Source organism: Pinus tabuliformis, chromosome Q, assembly GCF_031772625.1.
Source record: "Pinus tabuliformis cultivar Carrire ecotype Pingquan chromosome Q, CPIR1, whole genome shotgun sequence".
NCBI lineage: Eukaryota > Viridiplantae > Streptophyta > Pinopsida > Pinales > Pinaceae > Pinus > Pinus tabuliformis.
In genome coordinates this window covers 930,055,069-930,077,583 of record NC_142296.1, presented here as the reverse complement: position 1 = coordinate 930,077,583, position 22,515 = coordinate 930,055,069, and the positions used below count along the sequence as shown (strand labels likewise).

At 34.4% G+C, this 22,515-nt stretch overlaps 1 pseudogene; it reads left to right on the top strand.

Annotated features, from left to right (window-relative positions):
- Positions 1-1,895: 1,895 nt before the first annotated feature.
- Positions 1,896-10,139, top strand: LOC149222509 (uncharacterized; annotated as a pseudogene).
- The last annotated feature ends 12,376 nt before the right edge of the window (positions 10,140-22,515 follow it).

Sequence of the window (22,515 nt, the reverse complement as noted above, 5' to 3'; positions counted from 1 at the left end):
GAATTTCTGAAAGTTTTAGAAGCGATATCTGGGTCAAGCAAGGTTGCCCACTGTCTCCTACCCTTTTTGTTTTATATATCGACAAGCTTGAGGAGTGGTTAAAATTGCAAGAGGGTGATGGTATCTATTTGGACAAGTTTGTTATAAGGCTTCTTTTGTATGCAGATGACCTTATTCTGATTGCTAAATTGGCTCTTGGTTTGCAAGAGCACTTACTATCCCTTGAGCATTTTTGTAGAAGTGTGGGGATGCAAGTCAATATCAACTAAATGAAAGTAGTGGTCTTCTCTAAGAAAAGAAAACATAACCAGCATAAGTTCTACTTTGAAGGAAACATTCTGGAAGAAGTTGCGGATTACTAATACCTTGGAATTGACTTCAACAAAAATCTGAGCTGGAATGGTTGTAGAAAGAAAATAACTTTGGGGGGTTGGAAAGCATTTTATGCTTTTCAAAATAGGTGTAGAGAGGCAGAGTTATGGGATTGGAAAACCACTCAAACTCTTTTTGGGCTTCTAGTGATTCCAGTGATTCTCTATGGTTGTGAACTGTGGGCTAGCAGTACATTTGACATGCAGTGGAGACAAATTGAGAAAATTCAAAAGTGTTTGATTACAAACAAATTTAAGATTAAAAGTGCAGTTCCTTATGATATCTTGTTAAGTGAAACAGGTACTGCTCCTATTGAAGCAATTTCTATGGTGCGATTCATAAGGTATTTAAAAAAAGTTGAGCAAATGGAAGAGGGTAGATGGGCTAAGGTTACCTTTAATGATAGATTGTGCAAGAGCAAAGAAAACTTGGGTGCAACAAAATAACAAATGGTTTAGTAAATGGGGTATTTACTTGAACGCGTGTCCCATAAACAACAAAGAGATAAAAGCTTTTGTTGTGGAAAAGTTCCAGAAATGTACTTGGGATAAGGAGCTAAGAAGAAAGAAAAATTACTATATTGAAGTGTTTAATCCCACTCATAGTCATCAACCAAAAGCATACATAGAGGCTAATATCTCTTAGAGAGCCAAAATTCTTATTGCTTAGTTAAGGGCTAATTCTCATCAACTCCTTGCATTGGAAAAGGCCAAAGGAAGTGCGGGAGGAAAGAGTATGCATTTTTTGTTCTTTGGGAAAAGCGGAAACAGAAAAACATTTCATTTTAGAATGTGAGGCCTTCAAAGACAACAGGGAAAGTTAAGCAGATATGCTGGCAGCTAGCTCTTGGGATAATCTATTTAGCGAGGGGTTTGTCAAGATGATGGGAGCATTTATTTTGAAGCTTGACAGAAAAAAGGTTGAATACATCAAGCAGATGTTATGAGATGAGCCCACTCATCTCACAATGATATAAAATCATTTCGGACAGATCTATTGCCGAGTAGAGATCTATTTGTAACGGGGCAGAAAGCAGCTTCTTTTGGGTCGCTGTCCACATAATTTCTGGACAAGGGGTAATAGTTTCTTTCTTTCGTCCCAACCCAACAGACTTCTTTATTCTATTGTTTGTTAGTCTGTCCCATAGGCTATCTTTAGCCTCGTGGACGTTAAAATAATTTCTTCTTCTTCTATACAAATTTGGAAGCATTCAAGCTGGTTGTACCTGCAATATTTCTTGCCTGGGGACAAAGGCACCAAGAAATATCTGACTAAATCAAACCGGAAGAGCAGCTGCACCCCTATATATAGAAGTCGAAGTTAGTGTATTGGGTGAGATCCTTGTTTGGTTTTCTGAAATTTGGCAGCTACACGAAGAATCCCCAATTCTGAATTCGGTAAACTCTCAGTTTTCAATATGGTTTAATCTCGTTATTTCAGAGCTCTCGTGCTCTTGAATGCCATGGCAGAAGTAAAAATGAATGCCTCATCTGAATTTTATGGGGGCTTTGTTTGAATTTGCATTGGGTGTTGACTATTTATGCTACTCTGAAAGTGCGTGATATGTTTGGTAGGTGAAGCTACAGGGATGACAGTTGATTTACCTCCTGCATTTGGGTGGGTAGTCTTGGATATTGTGGCATATTCAGTGCTCAATGTCTCGATGGCCATTTAGGTCGGAAAGGCTAGAAAACGATATGAGTAATTATGTTGCAATTGCTTAACATTTAGTTTCTCTCTATTTTGAAGAAATATATAATCTCAGATGTGAATATTTTGAAGGATGAAATATTTTTAGATTAGTATGGTTTGAAAAATATTTAGGTAAGGATAAACATGTGCATTGCATGTATATATTTTAGGGTATCAATCTATATACAAATTTTTGAAATATTGGTAGAATTTAGAAATTAGATTAGAATCAAAATCTTTTTAGAATTTGAATTTGATAGTTAGAAAAGAGATTAGATTTTGAAATATTCTCAAATCTAATCTATAATAAATATAAAGATACCTTTCTCACCTATAAACAACTTATCTAATATTCTCGAAATCTATAATAAATATAAAAATACCCTTCTCGCATATAAACAACTTATCTAATATTCTCAAAATCTACGATAAATATAAAGATACCCTTCTCGCCTATAAACAACTTATCTGCAGGTGTAGTAATCCCTAGCCTAAACAACGATTGAAGTCAAAGAATTGGCCCACAATGTGTTCTTTTTCCTTTTTGGTTTGTGCAGATATAATGTCCCTTACTCGAAATTGTACGCCATTGAAAGTGAGAACAAGGATGCAAACATGTTCAACTGTATTCAGGTTTGTTTTGCATTTTAATATTTAGCTCTTTTGTTGCCAAATCTGATAAGTTGTTCTCATCCAAGTTGTTTACTCTATATCTCTCTCCTTTTTCCTAAAAAATGTCGTCTATTTTTTCTCGTTAGTTTTCTGGACAAAATTAGGGTTGGATAATGTTAATATTAACTGTGTATTTCTATGTTTGACCAATTATTGATTTTTTGGTTACAGCGAGGACATCAGAACTGTCTGGAGAATATGCCTGCATTCTTTGTGGTTCACATTTTGGGTGGCTTACAGGTACTGTATTAATGTGTGTTTTTATTTAAGTTGGTTGTAGTTTATTTTCTCTGAGGAGATGTGGCTGTGATTCATCTTTGGAGCAGTAATTGTAGAAGTGGGGTGTAGTTTCCATCCTCCTGTTATGTTACACACCTGCTGCACAAGAGACTAGATGTGCAGTATCCATTATGTACCCTCGAACTGGGAAATTGGCTTGGTTGTGTTAAGTGTGAAGCCAAATTCACGGAGGATTCTAGATCAAATCTTTCTAGATCTCCGGGATTCTAGATCCTTCTACACTGCCATTAGTTTCTAGAATCACATGCAGGATTCTAGATCCTCCTACACCACCAGTGGTTTCTTGATCATTCCAGATTTCCATCTGAATCACACACAAGATTCTAGATCCTTCTTCTGCCTCTATAAATTTGTAATTTCTCTGGCCAAGGAAAGCAAGCCAAGGCTCAAACTTGTTATGTAATGCAAAGTGATTTCTATTCTCCAGTGATTGTTTTATCTATTCCGTTGTTTCTGACTAAGTAATCTTGTTGTTTCTCCATTTGTTTGTCTCTGTGAATTATTCTCTGCTATTGCCGTCTATGTCTCTGAGTATAAATCCGCTGTGTGTTATGTATGCTCTGGTCTAACAACTGGTATCAGAGCTAGGTTCGAATATCCACCGTGCAAGCCGCTTAGTGCCATCGCCTTGCTCTGGCAGCGTTCGTTAAAATGTTGGTTGTTACCCCTGGAGCTGTTGAAGGATCTATCCAGGAAATAGCTGAGGAATGCTGGAACTAAAAGACAGTTGCTGCAAGAAAAACAAGGTCATGGATCTATGTTGAAACGTGTTGCTGGAGTTTGAAAAGTGGAGATCCGTGGAGATTGGAGTTGAAACGTGGTGTTCGTAAGTTTTTTTTACATCAAGCTTGCACGTATACGTCAAGTTTTTTTCTCAAACCAACATATGTATGTGTGAAATGTGAAAAGGTTAAAACATTATATATGTTTTTATATTTATTATGAAACATATATAATTATATGTTGGAATTTTGAAAAGTATATTTTAAAAAGGAGCAGGAATTTTGAAAATGGTATTCTAAAAGGAGGAAGGTCATTATTTTTAAAGAGTAATAATTAAAGTTTTATTTTTAAAATAGAATTTTTGTGTTTTGGGGCGTGAATTTGATTGAAAATGGAGCCAACAGTTACAGATATGGAGAAGTTGAGTGGGGCTAATTTTTCCCTATGGAAACCACCGATGGAGGATATACTGATTTTAAAGGATCATTATTTGCCGATTGAGGGCACAACAAAGAAACCCTCATCGATGACGAATGAAGAGTGGAATAAGCTAGATAGAAAGGCGATTGCAACAATCCGCCAATATTTAGCAAAGAATGTGTATTTCAATGTGTCTGGAGAAAATATGGCTAAAGGATTATGGAAGAAGCTCCATGATCTATATGAGAAGAACACGACATCAAACAAAGTGTTCTTGATGAAGAAGCTTTATAATCTCAAAATGAAAGAGGGTGCTTCAATTGCTAAGCACTTGAATGCATTTAATATTATTACTAATAAGCTTGCCTCTGTTAAAATCATTTTAGATGATGAAATTAGAGCTATTTTGCTAATGTGTTCTATGCCAGACAGTTGGGAAAATTTAATTGTAGCTATGAGCACTTCAGCAACTATAGGGACCTTGAAGTTTGATGATGTCAGTAGCAGTTTAATGAATGAGGAGCTGCGATGCAAGTCAATTGCGGAAACCAGGGAGGAGAGGCTCTAGCTCTAGCTGATCGTGGTAGGAGAATGGATCGAGGCCGACAAGGGCGCTCAAGATCGAGAGGCCGATCAAAATCAAAGAGAGGAAGGATCATCTGCTTTCATTATGGAAAACCCAGGCACATAAAGAAAGAATGTCGATTCTGGAAGAAAGAACAAAAGGATCAAAGACCGTCCAATACAAATCACAAGTCATCCAGCACAAATGAAGGTGAGACTACTGCTGTAGCCATAGATGGTGATGTGTTGTTTACTGTTTTAGTAGAGGATGCATGTGTATATACATCTAGCAGTAGCTTTGATTGGATCCTTGACTCTGGGGCATCTCACCATGTAGCCCCATGCAAAGATAGTTTTGTTTCATATAATCCCGGTGATTATGATAGAGTGCATTTGGGGAATAATCATTTTTTCAATATTTTTGGAGTGGGAGATGTGCAGATCAAGATGAAATATGGACAAGATATATTGTTGAAACAGGTCAGGCATGTATCAGAAATGCGCATGAGTTTAATCTCTGTGGGACGACTGGATGATGAAGGCTATTCGACAAGCTTTGGAAAAGGAGGCTGGAAGATTAGCAAAGGTGCATTGGTCGTGGCCAAAGGACCCAAGATAGGAACGTTATACACATTGAAGACACTGATAGGAAATCAGACTTGGCTGCTGTCACAAAAGAAGGAAATTCAATAGATCTGTGGCATAAGCGTTTGGGTCACATGAGCGAGAAGGGCTTAAAAATCCTTGTTGATAAAAATTTATTGCCAGGTTTGAAATCCTACAATCTTGATCTTTGTGAGCATTGTATATATGGTAGACAAAGAAGGGTTTCATTCCTTAGAGGTGGCCATGATAGAAAGAAAAATGTGTTAGAATTGGTACACTCAGATGCGTTTGGGCCTGTTAACATCAAATCATTAGGAGGAGCATCATATTTTGTAACATTTATAGATGATGCATCTAGGAAAGTTTGGGCATATCCTATGAAAAATAAAAGTGAAGTGTTTGGAATATTTCAAAAATTCCATGTTGTTGTTGAAATAGAGACTAACAAATTGCTGAAGTGTTTAAGAATAGGTAATGGTGGAGAATATTGCTCAAATGCATTTAAGGAATATTGTAACAGGTTTGGCATAAAGCATGAGAAGACTGTGCCTGGTACTCCTCAACAAAATGGTGTCGCAGAAAGGACGAATCACACCTTTATGGAAAATGTGCGAAGTATGTTGTCCAATTCCGGTTTTGAGAAGAATTTTTGGGCTGAAGCAGTCAGGACCGCTTGCTACCGCATAAATAGATCTCCAACTACAGCCTTGGATTGTGGTATCCTTGAAGAAGTTTGGACTGGTAAGAATTTGAATTATTCTCACTTGAAAATCTTTGGATGTGAAGCATTCGTACATATTCCCAAAGAAAATAGAACTAAGCTAGATGATAAATCTATGAAATAATTTTTTTTTGGATATGCGGATGAAGATCTTGGTTATCGTCTATGGGATCCAGTCAAACATAAAATTATTAGAAGCAGGGATGTTATATTTAATGATTCAGAAATGTTCAAGAGGACTGTAGGTGAGTTGGAGGTTAAGAAGGTTATTGACAGGTTTGAAGAGCAGCAAGAAAACATGCCACCAATACAAGAAAATGAACAACAAATTCAGGAGCATGAAGAACAACAAGTGGAAAATAATGAACAACAACAAGAAGAAATCTTGCAGGAACCTTTACAGGAGATTCAACCTGATAATGCACCACCACAGTTGGTTCGTAGATCTTCTAGGCCTCATAAGCCTTCACAAAGGTATCCTCCTTCAAACTATATTTTGTTGACTTATGAAGGTGAACCTAATTGCTTTCAAGAAGCTTGTAAAGTCGAGCACAGTAAAGAATGGAAGAAAGCAATGGAAGAAGAAATGAACTCTTTGTAGGAAAATAAAACTTGGGAGTTGGTAAACCTCCCAAAAGGTAGAAAGGCTCTACAAAACAAATGGGTGTACAGGATTAAGCATGAAGGTGACGAAAAGAAGGAGAGGTATAAAGCAACACTGGTGGTGAAAGATTTTGCCCAAAAAGAAGGTATTGACTTCACTGAAATTTTCTCACCTGTTGTTAAAATGTCATCCATTAGAGTCATTCTTGGTCTAGTTGCTGCTTTAGACCTAGAATGTGAACAGTTAGATGTAAAAACTGCTTTCCTTCATGGTGAATTGGAGGAAGAAATTTATATGGAGCAGCCAGAAGGCTTCATAGAAAAAGGTAAAGAAGGCCTTGTTTGTAGGTTGAAGAAGAGTCTCTATGGGTTGAAATAGGCACCTCGACAATGGTACAAGAAATTTGATTCATTCATGTTGGAACATGGTTTTCAGAGGTTGGAAGCTGACCGTTGTGTCTATATCAAGAGGTATGATCAAGGAAAATATATCATATTATTGTTATATGTGGATGACATGTTGATTGTTGGGCATGATAAGAATAAGATCAATAGGTTGAAGAAATATTTGGGTAGCAAATTTGCAATGAAGGATTTGGGACCAGCACAACAGATATTGGGCATGCGGATTATGCGTGACAGGAAAAACAAAAGGTTGTGGCTGTCACAGGAAAAATATATCAAGAAGGTGCTTGATAGGTTTAATATGAAGGATGCCAAGCCAGTTGGTACACCACTTGCAGCCCACTTCAAGTTGAGTACTGAATTATGTCCTAGTAATGACAAAGAGAAAGAAGAGATGAGCAGAATTCGTTATGCTTCAGCAGTTGGCAGCTTAATGTATGCCATGGTATGCACACGACCAGACATTGCATATTCAGTGGGAGTAGTGAGCAGGTTCCTTACCAATCCAGGCAAACAACATTGGCAAGCAGTAAAATGGATTTTAAGGTATCTCAAGGGTACTAGTCATTATTGTTTATGTTTTGGTCAAGATGAGACTGTGCTTGAAGGATTTACAGATGCAGATATGGCCGGAGATATGGATACCAGAAAGTCCACTACAGGTTATTTGTATACATTTGTAGGTGCAGCAGTATCTTGGGTGTCAAGGGTACGAAGAATAGTAGCCCTCTCTACAACAGAAGCAAAGTACATAGCTGCAACAGAAGCTTGTAAAGAGATGTTGTGGATGCAGCGATTCCTAGGAGAGATAGGAATAAAGCAGGACAAGTATGTGTTATACTGTGATAGTTAGAGTACCATTCACTTGGTGAAAAACCCAACATTTCATTCAAAAACCAAGCACATTGACTTAAGGTACCATTAGGTCCGGCATGTGTTGGAGGAAGAAAAATTATCCTTGGAAAAGATCCATATAGATAAGAACCCTGCTGATATGCTCACTAAGATTCTACCACAAAAGAAACATGAGTTATGTAGAGGCATGGTAGGACTCGGTGTGATTTGATGACTCTTATTTGGCTTCAAGTGGGAGAATGTTAAGTGTGAAGCCAAATTCACGGAGGATTCTAGATCAGATATTTCTAGATCTCCAGGATTCTAGATCCTTCTACACTGCCATTAGTTTCTAGAATCACATGCGGGATTCTAGATCCTCCTACACTGTCAATGGTTTCTAGATCATTCCAGATCTCCATCTGAATCACACACAGGATTTTAGATCCTTCTTCTGCTTCTATAAATTTGTAATTTCTTTGGCCAAGGAAAGCAAGCCATGGCTCAAGCTTGTTATGTAATGCAAAGTGATTTCTGTTCTCCAGTGATTGTTTTATCTATTCCGTTGTTTCTGACTAAATAATCTTGTTGTTTCTCCATTTGTATGTCTCTGTGAATTATTCTCTGCTATTGCCGTTTATGTCTCTAAGTATAAATCCGTTGTGTGTTATGTATGCTCTAATCTAACAGGCTGACCATGGATCCACAAGAACTTTTGTTTCCAAGAAGTTTCTATTTCTGTTTCCAAGAAGTTTCTATTCAAGTGAATTGGGGGCATTACTGTGTTTTGAAGGATATTGTTGGTATGTGTTTGGTTTTGAAGAAAATTTATGCTGGTAGAATAGAAGTAAAATAGTGTCTTTCATTTCATAGAGCTCAAAGAATAGAAAGCCATAGCCTATGCCTTGCGCCGACTGGAGTTCTAGTTTTGAACTTATTTAGATGGTAGATTTTGGGAATATTTCATAATTAGATAGAATTGGACTTCATTCTTGTCTTTCAATTCTGAAATATTATAAATTGACCTCACTCTTGTTAGGAGATTCCAAAATATTCCAGAAATAGGCAATTGAGATATTCCAAAGAATAAGCAAGATGGTAGATTTTGGGAATATTTCAGAATTAGACAGAATTGCACTTCATTCTTGTCCTTCAATTATGAAATATTCTAAATTGACCTCACTCTTGTTAGGAGATTCCAAAATATTCTAGAAGTAAGCAATTGAGATATTCCAAAGAATAAGCAATTGAGATAAGATTACGAGATGAACATGAGATCCACCACCTACATCTAATATCAAAATATTTTCTGAAGGAACATAGATAAGTTATAGAACCATTATTATTACTTTTGAGTGGTCCCAGGGTGGATGACAGAGTGACGGTTAGTCCATGTGATTGACTAATCCAACACGCCCCACACACCTAAATCGAGGAATTGAATCTGGGCCAAAACTCTGATTCTATGTTGAGATTAAACTTTCAAACCATTATCATTACCTTTTTGAATGGTCAAGGGTGGATCCGAGAATGGGAATTAGTCCAAATGATCCTAAACAAGATAAGTGAAACCCACGAGATGAGGGTTCAAATCTCATTGAGTATATATATGACCTATTGTGTCTTGGCTAGAAGAGTAGGCGACCCCATAGCGGATGTCTCAGCTCTTGTTGAGGCATAAGTTTCGTGCTATTGTGCGGCTTGCAAGCTGTTGCACGTAGCCTAGGTTTATAGTGGCAGCCAGTTAGATTTGATCCTTGGTCTGTTCAGGATAACTCTCACCAATTACCGATTATCTTAGATTTAAATTAAAAAAAAAAAACAAAAAACACTTTGATTTTACTTATTATTTACATTTTTACAAACTTATCACTTTGGCTTTGGATATTTCAACTTGCAGCACCCTATACCATGCGCCATTTTGGGTGTGTTGTATTCTTTATTACGGTATCTCTACTTCACCGGCTACTCAACTGGGGTTCCTGAAAATAGAGGGATATACGTGTATGCAGGACTTTATTTGTAGCCTTGAAATAAAATAATGTTTCTGTGATATTGTGTGTTCAGGAAATATAACGCTGTGGGCATGTTGGGTTTGCTGTTCTGCACTTTATCATTGGCATGCCATCTTTTGTTAAAGCCCCCAACTATGAATAGAAGCAGCTTATGTAAAATACCAGGCAGGCCCACAAATTTTCCGAAGGAAAGGAAACTCTGTTCTTGTTAGTTACTGGAACAGAAGCCTGCTCATTTTCAGGATCTGCAGCTTACAACTATGCAGAGCTCATTATGACTTGCACTTCTTATAGCTATAATTTAGCTTTTTGAATCGGGCGATTAAGCACTAACCATTATTTTATTTTCAACATATTAGCTATTTTTCAGCGTCTGCCGCTTCGAACTATGCATAGTTCACTGTAACTTTGAAGGTTAAAGTGACATTTTTGATAAAGAAGAATAATTATTGTGAAAATTTTTCAAACCATATTTCAGAACAATTTGCCCATCAAGCCTCAGCTCAAATTCACACACATCTGATCGTCAGCATATAGCGCTTGCCCTTTCTTTGAGTAATGCTTTCAAAGTGAGTTGAGGTTACTTTTAATGGGGAACTCTTTAGTATTTGCTTCCTATGTATTTCCTAATAGAAAAGAAAATGTATAAACCACTGTATTGATAGCGTATCACTGGATTTGGATTTTGATAGGGAGATGAGATGGTTTATTTTATTTTATATTTTAAAATATTAGAAAGATTTGAAATCATGATTAATATATTTTATTATTATTTAAAGTTTTTGAATTAATTAATTGAGTCTGCTTAAAAATAGTTAAAAATGTCTTTTCTAAATCACAAGTTTACATTTAAAGGAGGTTATAATAAGTACATTTAATAAATTTCAATAAGTAAATCTCTTATCTCACACAAGAAGAGATCTTATACACCAATTTAATGTTTGTCCAATTTAATATTTGGGTTAGATTTAATTGCACCAATAGCTGTTTTTAGTGAGTATGGTAGAGATGTTGTAATGTTTAACATTTTGACAATGTCAAAATAAAACAAACAAAATTAAAATAAAATGGTTTTTCTGTTGTATTCTTTTTTAATATAGCCTATTTAAACGTTAATAATTAAACCAACTTAGATCCATCTTAACTGTAAAGAGGGATCAAATCTCTTTTCACTCTAAAAGATCCATCTTAACTATAAAGAGGGATCAAATCTCCTTTCACTCTAAAAGATCCATCTTAAGTGTAAAGAGGGATCAACTCTCTTTTCACTCTAAAAGAGATTTGCACCTCAAGAAATTTGATCCATGGTTTCTAAGAAAATGAAAAAATATAAATGAAATCATTATATTTATGAAAAGTCATATATACATATAACTATAGTGGAATAATAATAATTAAAATATCATTTATTTTAGATGGTTTCTAAGAAAATGAAAAAATATACAAGAAATCATTATATTTATGAAAAGTCATATATACATATAACTACGGTTGAATACTAATAATTAAAATATCATTTATTTTAGATTAATGAAGACTATAAATAATAATGAAGATACATAGGGTCTAATGACATTTATCTTATAATTATGAAAATGTGATAAATATTTTAATAATATCAAATTATTTGAAAAAGTTAATAGTAATTATTATTAAAAATATTAATGGTCACCCCAAGGGAATTGAACTAGTGACTTCACATCAAAGGGTGTCTTAATAAAGAACCTGAACACCATCTATCCAACACCCCATGGACAATTTATTTAAAATATGAATATTATTAACTATTAGAATTATTGGGAAAATTTTGAATAGAATTATCTAATAAATTAGAAGTTAAATTTAAATTTTAAATGATCTAATACCTAACTATCTTTTATTTTAAAGATTTAACAATATTTATTCATTAAACTAGTTTATATTAATTTTGAAATTGCAACCATATTTAAAATCGCATCCTTATATATATTTTAATTTATTTTGATTTAAATATTTAATTTATGTATTCTCAAAATATATGATAATTTCTTCATTAGGATTTCCATTTCACATATTTGATAAATCAACAAAGTTTACATATACATTTATGTGTTTCGAACTTATGGTAAATGTCTTTTATGAAATCTGCACATTTACAATATAAATTAACAAACTATGATATATGTTTTTTTATAGTTTTTCTTACTTATACATGTGTGCTTCCACATATCTACATGTTTACATTTTTTGAATATTTTCTGTATTTTTTAATTAATGAATCTAATTAAAATTAATTTTGATAAATAAAAATATCAACTTGTCATCATATGTTATAGTAAGAGGGTTGAAAATGAGAAAAACAATCTTCTAAAGTGCTCAATTTCAAAATATAGATTACAATACTCACCATCCCAACCCCATAAGTAATCAAAATTATGGTAATCTTGAAATCATTTTCTTATTTCCTTTTTAGCATACAAATAAAATTATAAAGGAACATAAGTCATCTTTACCATTTTAAGGTTTAATTGACCAATTATAGTCTCAATGGACGATAACAATCACCCTTATCAATATTTTACATATTTTTGAATCAATCTAATTATAATCCAATCAAATTATTTTTTCTTTAAATCCTCCTCCTCCCTAGCTACCACCGTATTCTCCCCCCTTTCTCTCTCTCTCTCTCTCTTACAATCTTTATGAATATTTTATGTATTTTTTAATCATTGAGCCAAACTACATCCCATTCCATTCCAAGTCAAATGACTTTGCTTCAAATCCTCTTTGAAAGGACACTCTCTTTGAATATTTTTTGTATTTTTTAATCAATGAATTAATTAGAATTTGATTTTAATTCCAACTCAAATAGCTTTGCTCCAAATTCCCCTCAAAAGGACTTAATTTTGTGAACAAAGGTTTGTAATGGATGCTTTGCCTACATATGTGTTCTCATTTTCAACACTTGAACTATAAATGAAATTATTGGTATAGATTATGACACTAAATTAATCCAAATTAATTAACAATTTGAATGTTTATATAAATCAATGTGTTGTTGGATAACTACATCAATCACCCCCACACATATATATGGAGAGAGAAAAGGAGAGATTACCTTTGCCTTCACCTTTCAACATGTCCTAAGGATGTTAATGTTCACATATGACTCTTCATATTTCTCCTAACATAAATATTTACAATACAATAAAACCAAGGATTAGGTATCTAACATTCCCCACTATTCCAAAGTTGTTTTTGTTAGCCCAAACATTTTTTTGAACATTTTGAACATTTCCTCTTCCAAGTGCTTTGCTGAAAATGTCAATAATTTGCTTTATTTATGGAACAATGTACTAGATGAATGGAATTGGCCTCTACATGATGTCAAATCAGATAATACTTGATGTTGATGTGCTTTGTTTGATAATAGAATATAGGATTATTAGGCTACTTGATTGTAGAAGTATTTAAAAAAAAGTGGAGTAGCATTCACCTATATATCTTGAAAATTCTCTATTATCTTCCTTGTGCCACATAATCACCTTTGTTGCCTTTACAATATCCACATATTTTTACTTGCGGTGAAGTATCCTAGAATAGACTATTTGTAAAATCTCTAAGAAATAGCTACTAATCCAAGACTATGAGGTATCTTGAAGTAGACACTCCATTCTCCTTATCCTCATCAAATTATGAATCTATATGTCTAACTAATTTTAAGTCCTTTAGAGTATTTGAGCCCAGAGTCTTAAGTTACCTTCTAGTACCTTGGAAATGTCTTTGCAACACATTAATGTCCTTCACAAGGTTTTTGTAGGAACCTAGAAAGCATTCCAACTACAAATGAAATATTTGATTTGGTAGTTGTAAGGTAGATAAGACTCCACACAAGTTATTTATATTTAATTGCATTGTCAAATTCGTTAGATTGTTTTGATGTTAGCTTTAGATTTTTCTCCATTGGAGTAGAGAAAACATTACAATCAATCATTATGAATTTATTCAACAACTATTTGATGTGCTTCTTTTAGGATATGAATATATATCTTGGATTATTATTTCTAAACACAAGTAGTATTGAAGATGTCTGATGGCTACAATCTCAAAACCTTCTTCAAATATTTCTAATGGATGCAATATATTTATTGTTTTCTATTATCTAAATATCATCTACATACACTACAAGATATACAATAGTATTACCAATTTCTTGACAAGCAAAGTTGCATCATTAAGATTAAAATAAATATTCCACCTATATTGTTCTGCCAAAGCCAACAATGCATGAATGATTACCCATTTTGTTGTGGAGGAGAAATTCTCCTCGTAGTTTATGTCTTCTTTTTGTGCATATATTTTTTCCACAAGCCTTGCCTTATGTTTGTCGTGAGCCAATTGATTTTTACTTGTTCTTGTATACCCACCTATAGCCAATCAGTTAGGTTCTAAATGGAGGATCCACTAACTTCCATCTCATTCTTGATGAGAACATAATATTCCTTACATGTAGCTTCTTTTCACTAATCATGAGAAACAACTTGCCAAGGAATTTGGTAGAAAGTTAATAATTCAGTTCAATTCAAAATCATATGAAACATCAATATCATTGATCTCACTTTGATCGGAATTACATACATCACCTCCATTATCTTGTCTTGTTGACTTTCTAGTTCTCTTATTTCCAACCTCATCAAGATGAACACTTTCAAGTGTCTATATGAGCCACTTGTTGGGGTGAAGGGAAGAGGGGAATTTTTTTGAAAAATTTCCTAGGTATGGGGGTACTGCATAGGAAGGGATGGGTATCGCGAACAGAAGACCATGCAAATGCTCGATAAACCGCACAGAGGTGAAAAAAAGACCGAAGGTTACTACATAGTAACTTCTTTATTCCTCAAGTGATAGGGTATCTATTAGCAATGCAGAATAATTAGACATGGGATAAGGTGGTAGATTTAGTGAGGACAGCTCAACTAGGTGAGTTGGCAAAAGATTCCCCAAGCTGGATCTCGAAGACCACCTCTACAAAAAGGATGGTTCTTGATGATTAAGGGTTTCATTGTTAGTGGTTTGATGGTTCTATTGTTTGAGTTTTGTTGTTGGTGGTTCGATGGTTGTATTGTTCAATTGTTCCATTGTTTGATGGTTCAATTTTTCTATTGTTTGATGTTTTTTTCTATTATGCTATGCTTTGTTTTGTATTACCATTGTTATCTGATACTACTATCCTTGTTCTATTGATGGATTCCATGGAGATAAATGTATTAAGGCTCTGACATGGTGTATTTTTTTTGTTATTGTGTCACTATGTATTGTATGGCATTGGCGAGAAACATATTATGAAGGACTACTTCTTAAGTCTACTTTCAGACACCTTAACTTGATGTATATTTATTTTTTGTTGGTTAATATAAATATGAGCTCTCCCATATTTTTTTCTCATATCTAAGCTTTTGATGTTCAAGTACTTTGTGTCGATGGTGAATGTCATGAATTGACTTTAAGTCTGCACAAAGTTCCTATTTCTATCTGTGTAGTTATTTTATCCATTTGAAGTAACTATGTCATTATATAAGGAATGGGCCATGTTTTCTAGTATTTCATGTCGAATTTAATATATTATGGAGGCCTATTGGACAATGAGTTTTATGTTCAAACTATGTTTTATGTGCAACCTATGTTGGATATAATCTCTGAAATATTGTAATGTGTGTTGTGAGGTTGGGAATGCATGTTTTCTTAATGAGAATTATCTACAACATATAGTAATTATGCTAGCCTGAGTTGGGTAATTGTGAGCCATAATTATCTCTTATTCCCCTGTCTCATTGCATAACCTTCAAAGGTTTTGAAAACCCATTGCATACCTTAGGTGCGACCTTGTCTGCTCGCAGATGTTGACAATGTCGATATCCATGGGGGTTTTGCTAGAAAACTTTTGAAACCTAGGTCATTTCCCTTGCGAGCATCCAAAGATGGATTCGTTGCCAAGACCTTCAAGGCCTATGGTAGAAAAGGTGATGTGGAGGCCAACCCAAGAAGAGATTGAATAGTGGTTTGAATGGAAATTATACGAGTTCATGGTAGAGCGAACTAGGAGCCTTCACATTACTCCAAAATCTTGGTTACAAAGGTACATGTGTTCTAATTTCCACAAGATATTCTTCGTGGAGTTCCCCATCATCTTATGGGAGTGGCTTAAACACCAAGCGAATCAATGAGGACTGAGACCCAACTGAAACCTTATCGTTGGATGCTCGAGCTACTATGAAGAGCGAATATTGTAAGTAATTTTGTTTCTAGATCAGTTGATTTATGGTTAACTAGTGTGTTAGAAGGGTATATAGTATATTTTGCAGTAACATCCACCCAATATTTCATGTAGTCGAGTGAAACTTCTTCAGGGAACCATGTGGTAGATATCTGAGGACATTGTCGACATCGATCAAAATGTTGTTGTGCGACAAGGAAATAATGTCGCTAGAATGTGAGACTACGAGCAACTAAGGCCCTGTGCGGCGTGGGGACCCAAGGGGATGACCCGAGGATGGCTTGAAGAAAAGAAACGAAAAGGGGTGCAAAAAGTGATGGAGATACAAAGAAGTGCATAATAAGTGGATTGAGGATCTAGAGTACAAGTAGGGAAGGATTTCGAGAAAGAGACCAATGTTGGAGGATGCAGTTGATTCAGTGCTAGAGGATGAATTACATAGGGGGGAGAGATCTCCCAAAAGGATAAGAAGTGTTAGGGGAACAGGTAGTCTAGGGGTAGAGGATAATTTCTTGGCATCGCCTAGAGTGGGTGGGACAAGCAACACAATTGACATTATGTGTAGTGGGATCAGGCATACTGAGAAACTAAGGTTTTATCTCTAGAAGAACGTCTAGTCATTGTATACGCTAGGTATATGTTGAACAAGTGCATGTAATAAGAGACCAATGGTGTGAAGACTTTCCTAAACTAAAAGGAGGGTCTAGAAGTTCGACATATGGACTAGAGACTTGGAATGCGTATTTAGCAATTAAAGGGTGGCTCATACACATGGGATGACGTCAACAAAAAACCTACTCTAGTTTTGTTCAAGGTAGGTACATAGGCTGATGTCAACAACAAACATACCTAGTTTTGTTCAACGTAGGTGTTGCTCATGCACGTGGAGTGACATTAACAACAAGGAAGACATGTTTATTGGCTTAAATTTCCGATTTAAAGAAAATTAGTTGTCCCATTAACTGATTCAATGGGAAGATATTCAACCGATAATTTTGAGTGCCACATGGATTCTTATGCATCAAGCACGTTTGACAAGGCAAACTATATGGGACTTCAATATATTATTAACAATTATAATCATTATCACTTACATAGCTCTATAAATTATATTGATAAAAGTTCAATTGTAATAGATATCAAAATACTTATTTTATAGTAACTTTCACATTATTAAAATTAAAAAATAATAATAAAAAATAAGTAAATTATAAATTTATTTTAATTTCATCATATATATATATATATATATATATATATATATATATATATATATATATATATATATATATATATATAAAAGAAGTTTCTTAACTATTAATCTTCACTTTATTATGTTTGTAAATGAGTTTTATTATAATATCATGGGCCAATACCATGGTTTATTCATAACACATGCCTCGAAAAAACCATAACTCATTTCCTATGACACTTGGTGTGCTCTTTCAAAAAAAGTTCCCACAACAAACAATTTGAACAAAAGAAGTCTTCATGGACCAAATAGGTGTGCACTATGCAGAGAGTAAGACGAATGAGTAAATCACTTATTTTTACAATGCACATTTTCAAGGGTTGTTTGAGAAGTTATTCATAATTTAGATTTGGACAAAACTATTTATGTCATGGTGATGAGCTAATGGAGGTATGATTTCAGTGGATATCCCTTTACTTTTTGTTTGGGGCATTTGGTTAGCTAGAAACAATATTGGTTTTCAAGATCATCATGTTTCTGTTGACATAGTGGTTGCTTAGATCATAGGTATATTTGATCTTCTTCCTAAGAAGATTCCGACACAAAACTAGAGACAGATTAACCCTGTCAACATAAATAGGTATATGCCTTGGGCTTATTTTGACCAGGCATTTCAGAGGGAGCCAAATTATTCATATATGAAAGTCATTCATTTACTATCAAAATAGGGCTTAGAGTTGGATCTAATAACTATGTATAATTAAAGATCCTCAATTTACAGCTAAAGTTTACCATAGGAAAAGGAGTATGTGGCGGGGGAGCCAAATTATTCCTATTTTAAATTCATTCATTTACTATCAAAATGGGGCTTGGAGTTGGATATAATAATTATGCAGAATTAAAGGCCCTCAATTTATTTCTAAAGTTTTTCATAGGAAAAGGAGTTCAACAAAAGAAAATATTTGGTAATTCATTGCTCATTATCAACTGGGTTAAAGGACTTTATAGATGTCACCATATAACTCTAATTCCTTTGTTGTATGAAGTTATTAGATTAAAAGATATTTCTAATCACTTCAGTTTTTCTCATATTTATAGGGAGCTCAATATCGATGGCAACAATCTTTCTAAAGAAGGCCTACAATTGGGTTATGGCATTGGTTGATTGGATAGCAGCATACTGACCAATTTTATGAATCCTATCGTCAAAATTTTATAAAGCTAGTTGAAGGCTGAAGCAAAAAACAAAACAACTCTTTTTTAATATATATGATAGTTTATTTTACAACATATATCTATAATTATAGATATACGGACTATATTTAGTTTATAGTGGACAATTTAAACTATTGCCTATAGGTAGTTTTATCACCGAATTTTGCATTTTAGAATATGTTTTTTGAAAGTATGTTCAAGCATTTCTAGATTAGTCAAGTGAGACATTTTGATTGTGGACATTTCTAGCCAACAAGTGCGACTCATCATCATTTTGAAACTTTTTGTATGGCTTAATGCCTTTTTTGGAGATCAGATCCATTTTATGGATCCTTTTTTGGAATGCATGTAAGTACAAAAGGTGATTTTATACATAAATAAAATTACAAGACACAACTACTTTCGAAAGAAATCTTAACCTTTAATTTGTACATACTACTTAGAATATTTTAAAATATTGTGTGTGTACTTATTTTTACACTAGTTGTTTTTTATTTTTGTTGAAAAAAGAAAAATGAAAAAAAAATAGAAAAGAAAGAAAAGAATATGAGAAAAAGAAATAAAGAAAAATGTCAAAAAAAAGAATAAAAGGGGATATATATATCTATATATATATATATATATATATATATCCCCAAAGTTGCGAGCTAGCCAAAATGCTGCATTGTTTTTATATATTATTATTTTAATCCTTGCATATTTTCCGAAAGGTTATGTTTTAATTTACAAATAAAGTGATATGAAGTTTCGTCACATTATAATAAAGTTCAAATGAAAATCTATCGAGGAGATCATCCCCACCCGCATCAATGGTGCGAGATGAGTTCGAAACCCCTCGCACCATTAGAAGTTAACGAGGGGGGAGGGAGGGTGGGGGTGGGTGGTCCGAAAAGTGTATTCAATTTACCACTCCCTCATACATGGCATCTCCTCAGCAACTTCGAGACCCCTCCTCTCCTAAACCGCTAACCGCCCACCCCACCCTTCGAAAACCACTTCCCACTCCCGCTACACTCTCGCGCCTATTCACACCTCGACACCTATCCCCTTCCTATTTTCCCACGCTCGTTAGCCGTTAAACATTTAATTTCTCTCACCAAACATTCATATACGCATTCAAGCATTAATTTTTCGGGCCAATGTCTAATTCTTTAATTTGACGCACCTAAAAACAATTATGATCTCTCCAACTGTTTGAATTCCCTGTTTTAAAAAAGACACATATCCCTCTACATGTTCACTTTTGCCATTCCAGCTCCCAACATCACCAGTGCGACTCCAAATTCTACCAATCGCGTAGTTGTTGATCTTCATATACCAATAATCGACAATTATCTCTTAATTCAACAACCTCAGCCTGTAATTCCCTATTTACGATGTCTTCATCTAAAGGAAAATTGAAATTAGTGGTAGAGAGCCCTACGTTATCTTCTGTAGTTAACCTAGATGAGTTTTCCATGGTAGATACACATTATAAAATCTCAAAAACCCAATGTGAGTTCGACCTTTAGGAACTCCACAATTGGGCAAACTAGAAGTTCCTTGATGTCAGTGATGAATTGAGCATTTGGGATTCATTCCTTCCCTAATACATCTTTATCCAGACCCATATCTTACTTGAATTTGTTACCTGGTGAAATCTGAGATATCTTCCTTGTCAGAGGGTTGTAATTGTCAAAAATAATGAAGTTTTATTTGCTATTACTCCTGATTCCATATGCCAAGCACTTCGAATCAATCCTTCAGCCCCTCTGCACCCTTTTTCCACTCATTCCCTCATGGATATTTACCAAAAGCTCACATTTCCTTAGCGAGCCTCAATCTTTGAGTCGTTTTTACCTAATAATTTTGAGTTTCCAAGGACCAATCCACCCTATTCCACTTCAATTTTCCCATAAGTGTCTAGGCAGCTCATCTCTATGGTCACATGTCTGTTAGGTTACCCTACCAATCAGTGGGCCGATGAAGTAATATTAGGATTTATATCAGTGTTCTCTGTGGGTAATAAACCCTCATTGATTTTCAAATATAGTCATTTTTTGGTAGACAATATTCATGATCGATTTTAAAGTTTTCAACTAAAGGTGCTTTTAAACATGAGTCATTCTTGGTGTATTTAGTTTTATTTCATCAAGAAGATAGGTTTAAGTTTCCATTGCAGAAGTTAGATGCATAAGGAAAGGCTCAATCAGTTATTCATGGGACTTTCTTGGTAAGGAAGAACACAGAAGAATATTCCTTCAATGATTATGTAAATCAATTTTTGCATATGCCTTTATGTGTTCTCAACAGTGATGTTATACCAAGGATTTCAACAGAAATTAGAAGAATTATACACCTTACCGAACAAGCCAAAATTGAGGACTGGTACCTCTACCAGAATTACATAGAAATCAAAATATATGGATGTGAAATTATCCCCTACAGGTTACTAGTATTTGCGCCAATCGGGATTTTTGCCTTGGAATACATCAGGCAAATGATGAACATGGATGATCTGCATTTTTTATCCAGGAAACATAAAGCCCAATTCAACTTAAAGGCACAAATTGGCCATTTCATTATCAATACCAGGGAAGCAATGATGGAGGCAGATATGTTATTAAAGCAAATGAAATTCAAATTGAGCTTTACATGGTCCTATGATCCCTTGGGGATTATTTCAAAGTTGAGAGTTGAGCATAAAAGAACTCCATATGTACATATAGCTAAGATAGAGATAAAGAAGTATGCAAATCAAGAAGAGTGGAAAGAGAATACATTACAAAAAGCAGAAGAAATAATTGTTAGTCAAACATATTCACAGACTTGAGTTCCTTAAGAAAAATAAACCAAAAGACCAAGGGAAATATTGTCTCCTACAGACTCAGAAACTCAAGCTATAGGTTTCGCAATTTTCAAAATGAGAAAGAAGACAAACACTAATCAAATTATTCATAGGACAAAATCTCACAGGAGAAAACCACAATGGTGATGTCAGGATTTTCCACTACTTCTTTTCCACAAACTAAAGAAATTACAGATTCTCCTATACCTTTGTTTCTCATGATTGAACAAAACAAAATATTTTTGCTAGATACAGAGATATTAAAAGGAAGAATGAAGCATTGAAGGACACCACTTATTCAAAATTTTGGAAGCAGTCTTCCACTACACAACACAAACTTCTATCTGCACTTGATACTAAGAAAGGATAGTTTCAATTAGCTTTCTTGGAACCAAAAGTTCAAATCTGTAAGAGTGCAGAAGATTAAAAAACATCTATTTTTTCTTTTGACACCAAACAAATTCATGCCATTAATCAGATTAACCTACATAAGCAGGCTAGTGAAATGATATATTCCACATTGACAAGTTCAACAATGGAAGCCTAAAAAATACAAGCTTCCTTAAACAATATTCATTCACAATTGAAGATGGAGAGAATGTCATCCTTGGAAAAAGATGCCAGAATCAAAGGTTTTGACAATATGGTGATCAAGCTAGGATATGATCCTAGTAATATCAAAATGGCAGAAGAAATGATAAGAAATAAGAATTCTGACATTCAATCATTGAGGAAGTAACTTAAGCTTCCTACTATTGAACATCCACAAGCTAAGGAAATCGGTCAACTAGAAAGAGAGAGAAAATATGTTGAAATTGATAGTTGAACAAAATGTTCAAATTTAGAAAATGGAAGTTGATATGGAATCACTCCTAAAAGAAAAAGAACAACAACTCAACATTTCAACTTCCATTCCTATAGCCACTACTTCTACAATAGTTACTTCAGCAGCAGGGACATCTACAACAACAACCATCATAGTAGAAACACAGTCTACTGAATCAGCAGAACAAATACCAAAATCTAAGGGAGACTTATCTCTGAAGGATCAAGAGATTGGAAAACTTAAAATGCATCTCCAAAAGATCCAAGAATGAAAGA